Source organism: Ceratina calcarata, unplaced genomic scaffold (assembly GCF_001652005.2).
Source record: "Ceratina calcarata isolate Rehan_Ccalc_2016 unplaced genomic scaffold, ASM165200v1 scaffold485, whole genome shotgun sequence".
In the NCBI taxonomy this organism is placed as follows: domain Eukaryota; kingdom Metazoa; phylum Arthropoda; class Insecta; order Hymenoptera; family Apidae; genus Ceratina; species Ceratina calcarata.
This window is the reverse complement of record NW_017172777.1, coordinates 1-12,399: the sequence shown is the minus strand read 5'-3', so window position 1 is coordinate 12,399 and position 12,399 is coordinate 1. Positions and strand designations below refer to the sequence as shown.

The window sequence follows — 12,399 nt, the reverse complement described above, 5'->3', positions numbered from 1 at the left end:
CATATTAGATGTGCAGGTTTTGTATTTTTGGATTATGTAATCTACTTTGTATTCCGTAATCAATTAATTCAGTGTTTTCTTAGTTATTATCATTCATCCCACCCTGTATATCGTAATGAGTATTATCTTGTTTAACGAATTATTTTTTCTTCGTCATATATCGCGATCATTAATTGAATCCGATATGCTAATGCTCTTAAACCGGAAGTAATCGAACGCTGTTTGAGGTCCCAAACAACACTAGGTTAATCAGGGAGAAGATGTTGTCGATATCAAATACGACTCGTTTCGAGAGTCTTGAATGTCAAGTTACGCCGCGGCGACAATTGCGAGAGGAATGAATATTGGTCGAATTGAAACCTGCAATCCGATCCAGTCAGTCCTATCCTTAATTGCAACAGAGGGAAAGGGAGAGAACTCTCGCGTTCGAAACTCCCATCCTCTCGGTTTCCCTTCACGGGATTCGAGGATGTACGCTGTTTTATTGATTAAAACTCCATTGACTCCGGCTAGTTTTCAACCTTCTCGTATTCGTTTGCTCTGACGCTCTCAACTTATCTCAACGATTGGTACTTAGAGGAATGCAAGTACTTCATTACAAAAAGCGTGAACCAATTTTATTGAACCAGTCGTGAGTGTAGTACACAAGTAAAAAGTTTTTATACAATTATAATTCAGACATAATATCGCACAGACACGAAGTCACACTTTCCCCCAATCTTAATAGATATATGTTCACTTGAATTCTTCACAATTGTATTGTTCACAATTGGAAATATTAAATTATATCGTGATCACCGATGCTTATTTCCACACGAATCCTGAATACAACACAGCGAACGTCCAACTTCAATTTCTACAAATACACACTTACAATGAACTTACAAATTTAATTAAATACGTTTAAGGACAATGGGGACAGCGTCAGGAATGCTACAGCCGGCTGTTTTGTGTACGAGATGGCTTCTTCCTTTATCCAGTCGCACGGTTCAATTCTGTCGTCGACGAGCAACGGGATCTCGAGATGAAATTCTTTTTCGTCGTTCAAGCCGACAGGATTTTCCCGTCGAAGACGAGGAAGATCCCTTGAAATCCGGTAAAAGAGAGACTCGTCTTTAAGATCATTTCAGTTCGTGTGCGACCGGGAATCTCACGAAATTTGACGTGAAATTCTGAAAACGTGAAAAAATACATTCACAAAATAATGATTACTATAGAAGTTCTACCACTTCCATCACGGCTTCGCTCGCAGTACGAAAGCATGGAATATAATCATTAATTTATTTGTAACCATATTTGATAAAAATGAGAACCATATGTCGGACATGTAAAAAGCATTTGTGAAAGTACAAATACCTCTCTTCACACTCTTTGGGAGAGTATCGAAAATCGATTTTTCCATACATCATTTTGTAATCTTTGAAATTCAAAATCAAATCGATGCATCAAACATTCTAACAAAAACTTGAAAATTCGTAAGAGCTCATTTTATACTTTTTCACCTCCAACAGATATATGTATAGTAACTTGATGGATGGACCATGTATGAGATTTATTATTGTATCATGATGTAAAATGAAAAAGGAACTTTCATTACATGTCTTAAACTTTTGGCAGAAATCTTATGGCTCAAACAACCTTAAACAATTGCCTTTCAGTGTTACTTAAAAGCCTGTAGCATACTAAAAGTGAAGAATAAAATTAGGTCCCACTTACTCAGGTAATTATCAGGATGTTCGTCTAATTGCTACATTAAAAAAGAAACTGGTTCGCTATGCGAGCACTGGTACGTGTTATCGCGTGCAGAAGAAACATGCACGTAGAACTACAACACGCACCGATGAAGGGTCTATCGTGATAAGAAAGCAAGACACGGTAGGTCGCGACCGTAGAAGAAATAAAATATTCAACGTATTCAGAGCTAGCCTGATGAACACCGAACTAAATCTGTTTTCTTATTTTAACATCAGCGACAGTCAGTCCGACTAGCTAAAAACGACCCTTATATTTTGAAGTGATGTCCAGAGCTTAACACGGTTTTTCAGTATCTTCTACTGAAATCATTCTTCATAACAGAACAATTAATTTATTTATTACTTTATATTATTTAGTATACTTTTTAAAATTATTTGTTCAATGATCTTTTACTAGATTAAACTATCATTCTAACTTTATTATTTTCATTATTTTTATGTAGTGTTTGTTCCTTGTCACAATTAGGATTACATTAATTATTTAATCTATAAATTTCGATAGAATTAAAATATTGACATAAATTCAAATATATTAGGAAAGTTTAAATTGGCGGTGTTCTCGGTTATAAAAAACGGATTTAAAAAACACGAAGAGAAATGAGAGAACAGGGTGTACATGCAGGAAAGAAGCAGGCGAGAGATTCTAGGTGGCTGCCTTCCTATTATTCTACGTCCTCTCGTGATAGTAAATCCCTAGCAACTCATTACCACGTGAGATGCAAATTGCGATAACTCGGCACGGGATTGTAGCAGCGCCGCGGATCCATATGTAGATCCGTAGGTACGTTGTTGTTCACGAGGGTCGACGACTATAGGAGAAGGTTGGTTTCGCATAATACAAAGGATATTACGGAGCTTAGTATGCAAAGCGAGGCATCGAAAACCTTCCCACCGTCCCTTTAACCAGGGTATCCCCTCGGCTATCCTTGAATCGCACAACCGCGCTTAACCGTTGTTCTAACAATACGGCCGAGCATCGTGTCTGATTCTTACAAGGTTAGACCGATTGACCCGTTGCTCTGGAATTTCGCCGAGATACCAGATCTATTTCAGTAGATCGACACGATCAACGAAATGCATCAAACGTCTCTCGTTTCCCCCTGCGCGTACTACGCAGCAATCGACATAATTGTCCCATACGATGCAACGAATCTTGAGCAAATTAAGGGTACATTCTTATGTTAACATTGAAATAAAACGACTTTTTCAAGGATGCTTCACAAGTGGACAAGACGTAACTAGGAAAATTGGTTAGAATAATAAAAATAATAAAGTTTTTTAACGTTTAGAAATTCTTGTAACATTGTTTTGATTAATGAACTAGTTTAACGAAAAATAATCTGTCAATGAAAACAGAAATTGTTCTTCTTGTACATTATGATGATCGACACATTGAAATTATTGAAAACGTTTTATTTTTTATCGATGATTTGATAAAAATATTTTCGTAAATCGAGAATGTCTGACGTTTTTGAACACAATGTTGGAATTCCAATAGGAGACTGACAAAGCTAGTTACAGCAATAACCCACCTTGCCTCTGCTCTCACTCCCAGCCCGGCTTCATCCTATTCAATGGTCGCGACCACGATGGTTACTCCGGCATGAAATTAGACCGGCTGTTTCCCCAGTTTTCACTATTTCGACCGGTCCTAGTAAATAATTGCCCGTCATTTTGTACCATTTGGGGTAAGTGGCTCACCGTGGAAATGGATGGTGGCGTGAGATTCACAGACGTAGTCTTCTACACCCAGCTAATTCCATTCCAGAATTTCCACTGCCAGAAATTTCCATAGAGCCACTGTTCAATGAAATCTTATATTTCTATAACAGGTTCGAGCACATTTTATTTTAAATAATAATTTGAAAAATAACTTTATCTTGTAGTTCGTTGAAACAAATTATTTCGAAATACTCTTTAATATTTTATNTTCAGAATAATATATTTATATTAAGCAATTAAAAGAAAGCACTTTAAATAGACATTTGTTTTATCATACAAGTACTACAATATGCATTCACTTTTGACATTTTGTACGTAACGTTTCTATTTCTTGCCCATTCAATCCGTTTATGAACGTATAAAATCCGTAGTCTACTGACAATTTGCCTAAAAGCATATTTAAACGAGCATTTGGACTTTTAAACCCAGATAATTACTAAAACCTGTAATCTATAAATTGCACATGCGTTTCGTTGCACATTGCATATTTCGTGTGCCATCGGAAGTGATTATTTTAAAGAAATGGATTTTGCGTGGCGCGGTATCAACAAAATGATTGCGCCTATTGGCCTTTTCCTGTGACGCATGAATCAAAGCATTCATCGGGGTATATACTACTTTCAAGTTCTCGTGTTTCCTTCGCCTTCCCTGGAGAGATAAGTTTCTCTCCCGCCCGTTCCATTAATTCCACACGTAACAGAAAAAAACCACTGAGTAAAGAGCTTTACGACGTAGAAACGTTCTTCATAAAAGCGAAATAAACGTGATTCACTTACGACCGGTTCGCGGAAACACTTTGCGAAATTAGCTTCAAGCATAGGCCATTAATTTTGTATACTTTATGTTCATCTTTGGTTAATTACCCATAATTATTCATAGTGAACGATACTGTATTATTGCTAACCAGTTTGCATTGTTAGCATTAATTAGAATATGGAGTATTGTAATAATTATAATATCAATCATTATGTGAAACATGACCTCAACTATTATATCAGTTATTCCATCAAGCGTTATATGAAAACTCTACTGTATTCATGGAGGAAACTCTAATTTTCATTGAATATTTACAAACTATTTATATTATCGTAAAATACGCAAGTGAGTAGAAATTGTGACAGGATAAGAAATTGAGACATTTACCTCATCTCAACTGGTATAATGCAGATTTCGAGAGCATGTAGAATAATTCAAGAATGTGTAAAAGTTGTGGATAAATGATTGGGATGAAATACATGATATATGTATGTGTATTCTATAGGAAAATCTGTAACGATATTTTATATGCGCCTACCTAATATGTACATGAATGCATAGAATAGCTGTACCTAGGAGAAGAGAAAGAGAAGCAGTAGTAAGGTGTAAGAATTAACACCCTTAATGAACACGCTTGTAGCACCTCAGTTGGCCAAGATTTCGGGAGTATGTAGAATATCTATCACCTGCAGCAGCTACTCTGCATAGGGAATAGAGTGCATGCTCCAGGAGCATAAGCCCACTGGGTCGCGATCTTAATAGAATCAGGATGATGCTCAGACTGTCTAAGCAGCCGTGGCTGCTCAAGCTTCTATATCTGTCCTCATCTTCGAATGTTCAAGGAATCCTTTCCACCCTCGTAATCCCATTTCACAAAGCGACAAAGCGAAATTGCACATCGTTGGTCCGTTATGTTTTCCAATTACAGATTCACTTTTTGATAACTATATTATTATAGTGTAATAGTTATCATAGAAAATTCTCCGACTCTTAACAGTTTTCTAAAATAAATACTATTAAAATTCAATGTAAAATAAATATTTTTTCATATACCCAAACGTGCCAAATTTTTTATTGAATGTACATATTTATTACATCATTATTTACACTGTACTTGTGGAATTTTTTTGACAAACATTTTTGGAGAAAGGAAGAGCATTGTGTTTCCAGAAATACGAGCCAAGCTGTCTTTATTCTTCATTCCCTCTCATTTTCTTGACATAGTGGTCCACGTCATTCTTTGTCGCGTACTTCGCTGCCTCGCTGGGAACACGCTGGGCGATGCGGCAATCCCCTTACGTCCCTCCCTTTCATTTACCCCTCTTCGATATTTTAATATCTTCGTCGTCAGATGAAATCGCATTTCACTCTATACAGTTCACTATTTCCCCCATCGTATCGTTTTCGTGAAATATTCATGATGACTTCGCGTTAGTACGTAGTCGAGCGCGGTTGTCAAAGAATCAGGTGAAAATGAAAATAGATTATACAGTGCATCACTCGAATAGCCGAAATTGGTTTTCTCTACCAATCGCCAATAATTCCCGTTTAAATATTCACTTGCTACTATCATTATGGGACAGAGGTTGTATTTTTTATCCAAGAATATTCAAGTGAAGAGCATTGTATATAGAATTCGTGTGTTAAAATGATAAAATGCTAATAGAATTTTTTCAGATGTAAATTAATTCGCAAATAGAGTAAGAATGATAATTATCGAAGTAGCACTGGCTTAAATATTTTATCATGGATTCGCGATAAATTTTACAAACTGATAAGAAGCTTAGAAACTGCACGTAAAACGGTTTCTACTTAATTATCGAAGATGCTATCAGATTCTTTACTGTAGAGCGAAAACGAAACGCCCGAACGAGCAGCGATCGTTAATTAACGAGAAATTAACACCACCGGAAGGCAAGCGAATCTGCCAAGTCACGTCCCAACAATATATTAATTCAGCAACGCGCAAAGATACCCTTGAATAGCCTAAGACCGAGAGAGTGCATACTCGAGAGCACTTTTGGATGTTAAACGCGCCAGATAGGGTCTTCTCTCTCGGTCTTCCAGACCTCTCCTTCATAACTCAGACACGGGTACCGGAGAACCCGGTGGACTGCGGGGCACGAACGCGCATGCATCATACTGTCACATTACACAGAAACAAGTCGCGTTTAAAAGCCACGTAGACGAAACTTACAATTAGCAGTTGGGTAAAGTAAAAAGCTACAATTTCATTAAAGAGCTTTTTGATTATTGTACAGAAAATAATTGATGTTATAAATTATAATTTAGGAAAGTTTTTACAATGACTTACAATCAACACCGTTGATTCAATTAATGTGAAGAAAGTACTCTATTTTCTATAAGACAATAAAATTCATAGTAATAGGAGATATAAAAGTTGCTTTTTTGTGTGAAAATCTATGAAATAAAATAGGCTGTTTTATAATTTTTTGGAAATATGTGCCTAATATAAATATGCACTTATGCAAACTTAACTTCACGAGAAAAGCATATTATGTAGAATGGAACCTAAATACTACTATATCGGATGATAGGTGGATGAAATTCGTAATTTCGTTTTTACGCTCGTCCCTAGCTTATCCTGCGACGATCTTCCCGACTCGAGGCACCTTTCGAGCTATCCTCAAAGTATATCTACATAATAGTAAATTTGGGAGCACCTCGGGCGATGATCAATATCGCACTACTGTCGAAACGAGTTAACCACCTCGACTACGAAGTATCTATGCGATTATCTTAACAATACGTATAATATGTGAGCCAAATTAGCAATTAATTTCAAATTTTCTGCATTTTCACAGTTAAATTGGATCAGACTGTGAGACAGCCTATAGTATATAGGATAGTGTGAGTGATATTAAGAGAACGAAAGGATGAGAGAGAAAATTTTTATTAGGGAGACAGAGCATGATATTCTCTTCTTTTAGAGAGCAAAGAACAAAGGGAAAGGGAGTATTAATTATACCGTGAAATAAGCCACTTTCAAGTAAACCGAAATATTATGCAAGAATATTGGAATCAACGAAGTAAACGTTGAAATAGTATTGGGTTAAGTAAAAAGTTTTCGTGGCAACCAAATTAAAAGCCAATCTTTACCCGTCCTTTTCAAACTGTTTTAAGTTAACTTTATTATTCCGGAATTTCATCCTACGGGAATTTTGCTGGTTTCTGGGCAAAAACTCTTCTTGTGTTCCTTTTGCAACTTTTCATTGATACGTAATACAGAATAACAAGGATGAAAACAAAATATGTTAGTTTGCAGCAGGGATGTGCAATCAGAGTCGGAGTTTGGAAGAAATTTTTGAATGCTTGCTTTAATTAATATTTAATCAATTAAAATATATGTATATAAAATAAAATATATGAAAGAAATAAAAATACTAAAAATACATAATACAATAATAATATACTAAGAATAAATAAGAGAAAATGGAATTTGCCTTTACTGTTAGCATAGTTAGCTTTTTATAATGAAGTCGGAGTCGTGAATTTTGATTGCCGACTTCGCACTCTTGATCTACATATAGTAAGGTAAGGTTTAGAGTGTATCTTAAAATTATAGAATAATAAGCCAGTTAGCAGAAATTGGGATAGTTACCTTATCACGTAATAGAAACTAAGATATCTTGCCCATAGTAACGAAAGAGTTAAAGACGAGTTTCAATATCCATCAAGTTGTTGGTTCAAAACTTTCCGGATTGTGGCAACTTTAAAAAATCGTTTCCCAACGAACAAGGGCTAGTGTAAATTCACATAAGTGGCGTGGCTCCACTTGGTGGATATTGAATTTTGTTAGAGGAAAGTTTTCTTTACCAAACTGCCGCGTGGTGAACTGAATCGCGTAACAAACTGGGCGTCATATGGTTTCTCCGCTGTAGCTTTGACGCCGTGCAATCGTGTTACTGCCAATACACAGGCGCAAACTCAATCGATGCTACTATTTCTCATCCCCTCCATCCCTTTCCATTATTCCTAATCCTCGAATTTTTAACAATGCATTCAATATGCAAGAACATAAATATACAGAAAATAGAAGCAGAGTGCACGATATGATATTTAATAAATATTGACCTTTGAACGACCTTTGACCTTTGAATTTTTAACAAAATATATAAATTCACGAGATTGCATAGAATATTGTATCCTGTGAATCCAATTTAGTTCTGAAAGAGTTTCTTATTTTTAGTCATGTTATGTTTTATATCTCTAATTTATAATTAGTAATTTAATTGATTATCATGGAATCTTCTTTTTATAAATCACTCACAATTAGAAGTGTACAAAATAAAATGAAATTGATTTCCAAACAAGTTTTACATTCTGTCGTTTAAAATATTTTTAGACGGGAAAACACGTAGACCGGGAAATCGATTAATTATTTTAAATTTCAGAAATATTTCATTTATTGGAACGTGCACGCGCCATTTGTTAGCGGATCCATCAAGCACGCTACATTTATCACGTCTAAAATTGATGTCCTACTTTGTGACCGGGTAATAAATGATTGCACAGCCACATGGCAATCATTTTTGTAATACGTGTCAGGCACACTTTTATCTCTTACAGAACCGTTATCTTATATTCATTGCATGAAATTAATTTTATTTTCAATTTTTTAACAACTGTCGTTTCAATGCACCTGACAGTATTGAATTATTTTCATGTATATCGACAAAGAAACGAGTAAAGGATTAACGTATACGTCTAGAAGGCTGAAAATTCGATATTTTAAGACTAATTTCTACCCTTGAAATGATCTATGGGCCAAAATGAAATCACACGTGACAAACATTTTTGTATGCTATAAATAGCTGTAAAGTTTCATCAAAATCGGAGAGGGACACTTGGCAAGATTCAATTATTAGATGTAGAGTGATTCCCATTAATATTGGTTCAAATAACTTAATATTTCATGGGGTGTTAAAAGGTTTAGTTTACTATATGTATATACCTTCAAATATTCTGAAGAATTTTAATTTGTTTGGTCCAATATTAAAAGAGTTATTCAGTTTTGAAATAGGTACGAAAATTCATGGAGTCATGTAATATCAGTAAGAATAAAAGTGTCTGTAGTTCAACATTTTTTAAAAATTCTGACATTTATAAGTAAATTATCTGATCTACAACAAATGTCATGGTAGACCATGATGCTGATACGATAATATCGAGAAAACGTGATCGCGAGCCAAAATAAAGCGGAACATCAAAGAAGTGAAGAAAGGAAGAAAAGTTCATGCATGGCAAATCCAAGTCCGCAGACTGACGTTTCCCTTTGTGAACCCTCGTGGAAGTAATTTTGCGAGAACTTGGAGGAATGTCGTTCCAAAGAAAGAACAGAACGGAACGTCGTATACGGATAGGGAGGACAAAAAGTAGAGAAGATTCGTTATGCAGAATCAAAGACAGACACAAATAATTCTCATCGACAGTTACTATTTCCACCAGTGGTGTTAAAGTACATTAAAGTGATATGACAAATAAAATTGATAGTTCATATTTCGGGATGTGAAGTTAATAGAAATTAGACTACAAAAGACAATAATAATATGTGTTATGTAAAACTAATTGAAAAAGTAAAATCTAAATACAACTTTATATCACGAGTCAGTATTTAATTAATTTATTTGATCATTGATTCACTTGCTTTTATTAATTACACTAAAATGAATTTGTATATGTAATTCGTAGGTGCCATTTCAGGCACACGTGCTTGCCATCATTGGTTTAGGCGACCCGACAACCCATTTGTGGGTTCTTATCCTCGACTTATCAAATCTAAATCGTAGTTTCAGACGATAGGTTTAAACAGTTTTGAAAATATCATACTTGCGTGACGTTAAGCTATGAAGAATATTTTAAACTGTTTCTCCATCGAACGATCCCTCGATGTTCCACCAAGATAACATGCTAAACTTACTCTTTGAAGGATACTATTTTAGTAGTAAGTATGGGTCGACGCAAATCTTTATCAAACTATTTACCGTGCAATGTAACTCTTGAACTTTTGTCTGACGTTAATACGTAACGTAGTTTGCGAGTCTAGATCTATTCTTCTGCTTACAAGTATAATTCTACATTGCATCATTCTATATATCTAATATAAGAAAGAATGCGTGCAAAAATGTGCAAAACATGAAAACCGTAATTATTTCTGAAGGATGAGAGAAATCTTAATCTATATACATTCCATTTATTAAATTGACGTCACAAACATAAAGTTGATTTAATAGAGATAAAGAGTGTATCGCGCAGCAAAAAATAAAGACAGAAGAACAAGTAAGAAACGTGAGAGGTACATACATATATATACAATACTACGTCGAACCGATAAATGCGAGGAGTTCGCGGAAGTTAGATTCCAGGCGCGGCAGAAGTCTCAAGAGGATCGCGATTAATTTGAAGAGAGGAACCGAAGACAACGACTCGGCTGAACAGAAAGAGAGAGAGAGAGAGAGAGAGAGAGAGAGAGAGGACGAGATTTCCAATAAGAATGAAAGTTTTTTAAATCTAGAGATAAGAATCTCCAAGATATTCTTCTCCCTATTTATTACGAGGATGAGAACGGCTTAACCGGAGATTAAGAATCGATCACTGATTGCTCCGATAAAGAAAAATCAATCTGAAGACGACGAGAAACCGAGAATCGTTCCGCAGCAGCAATTATTTTCATGTTATTTCCACTACTCAACTCGTAGTTCCAGTTATTAAATTTTTACAGAAATGTGTCGAGACATAAATTCAAATCAATCTTTCACAGTTGAAGTCGATCAACATCTATTAATTATATTTGACAAGATTTTATACACATATTAAGATTTATATGAAATACATGTGTAATATTATACTACTATAGAAAGGAGGCTGAAACTGAAACAATCTTCTGTTAAATGAAAGAAAACGTTTCAATTAAAAACAAGTGTAGAAATTCAACGATATAGTATTATCCTATGTTATTTATTTGTTCGCTTTTCATTGTGAACAAGTTAGCCTGTCGAAAGAACAGGAGATAAGAGAGAAATGACAATCGGTAAAATTACGGTCAATCGAATTGGCTTATCCTTCCGATTGAAAGAAAGAACTGACCGGGAAGGATACTGTGTCTATACAGCGCACAGTTTCGATGGGACAACTAATGGAAACTGGGAGCACACCGCGTCGTCGTCGCGGTTAACTCGAAAGAGAATTCCGGCTTGTTTCCCTCCCGCCCTTTTGCACCCTGAATTTACCTCATTCGGGAGACGTAACGAGCCTGAAACCTTTTTTTACTGGTCCGTTGGATACACGCCGCGGCGGGTAGTATGTACGCTGCGCGACACTCGCCAGGGCAAATTGCTTTTCGAACGGAAGACTGCTCGAGGCAAAAGGGAACTTTAAGGGAAAATGATTCACGTTGTCGCTCGGCCATGAACGAAGAATCTTTCTCTACCGCCCTCCTTCTCCTTTCCTTTACCATAATACTTATTTCCATCACTCTCTTCCATATTATTATTTTTTCACCCTTCGCTTAAGTTCCATCTACTATAACCGGTCTTCACTGTCTTTCTCGTTATCTCTCCTATTTAGTCAACCGCTTAATTGTTTATCTTTCGTTTGCATTTATTTTTCATGTCTCGACAGAAATTCAGTCATATTTGCAATCTGTTCCGTTTTTTCCTTTGGTGTTATATAAAATGAAACAATTCTTAATGACAATTATTATGAGATTAGATTTGATCAATCAATCAAGTACACAGTTATAAGTATCATGGAGAGTTTAATAATATACACTGACGTAAATCAGTACATGAATGTCAAGATAAACACAATGTACATACTGTAAAAGAGAATATTGAAGGAAAATGATTCACCGACGAAGATTCATTTTGCATCTCTCTTCCCTTTTCCTTCATCATAATACTTATTTCCAACAGTCTTTTCCATATTATTTTTTTTACTCTTCGCTTAAGTTCCATTTTATCCGGCCTTCACAGTCTTCCTCATTATCTCTCCTATTTAGTCAACTGTTTAATTGTCCACTTTTTTCCTACCTCTCGTCAGAAATTCAGTCATATTCGCAACCTGTTCCGTTTCTTTCTCTTGTGAACACACAAAATGTTAAATAACAACGAGATAAAAACAAACCTCGTTTTATTAAAAAGAAAAT

General features: G+C 35.5%; 1 long non-coding RNA gene across 1 annotated transcript; it reads right to left on the bottom strand.

The window, feature by feature from the left end:
• Positions 1 to 595: 595 nt before the first annotated feature.
• On the bottom strand, positions 596 to 3,568 carry LOC113464704 (uncharacterized). The gene is made up of 2 exons (XR_003389559.1): positions 3,287 to 3,568; positions 596 to 1,172 (listed from the first exon to the last, which is right to left on the bottom strand). It is a non-coding gene; the product is annotated as an uncharacterized LOC113464704 (long non-coding RNA).
• Between the last annotated feature and the right edge of the window lie 8,831 nt (positions 3,569 to 12,399).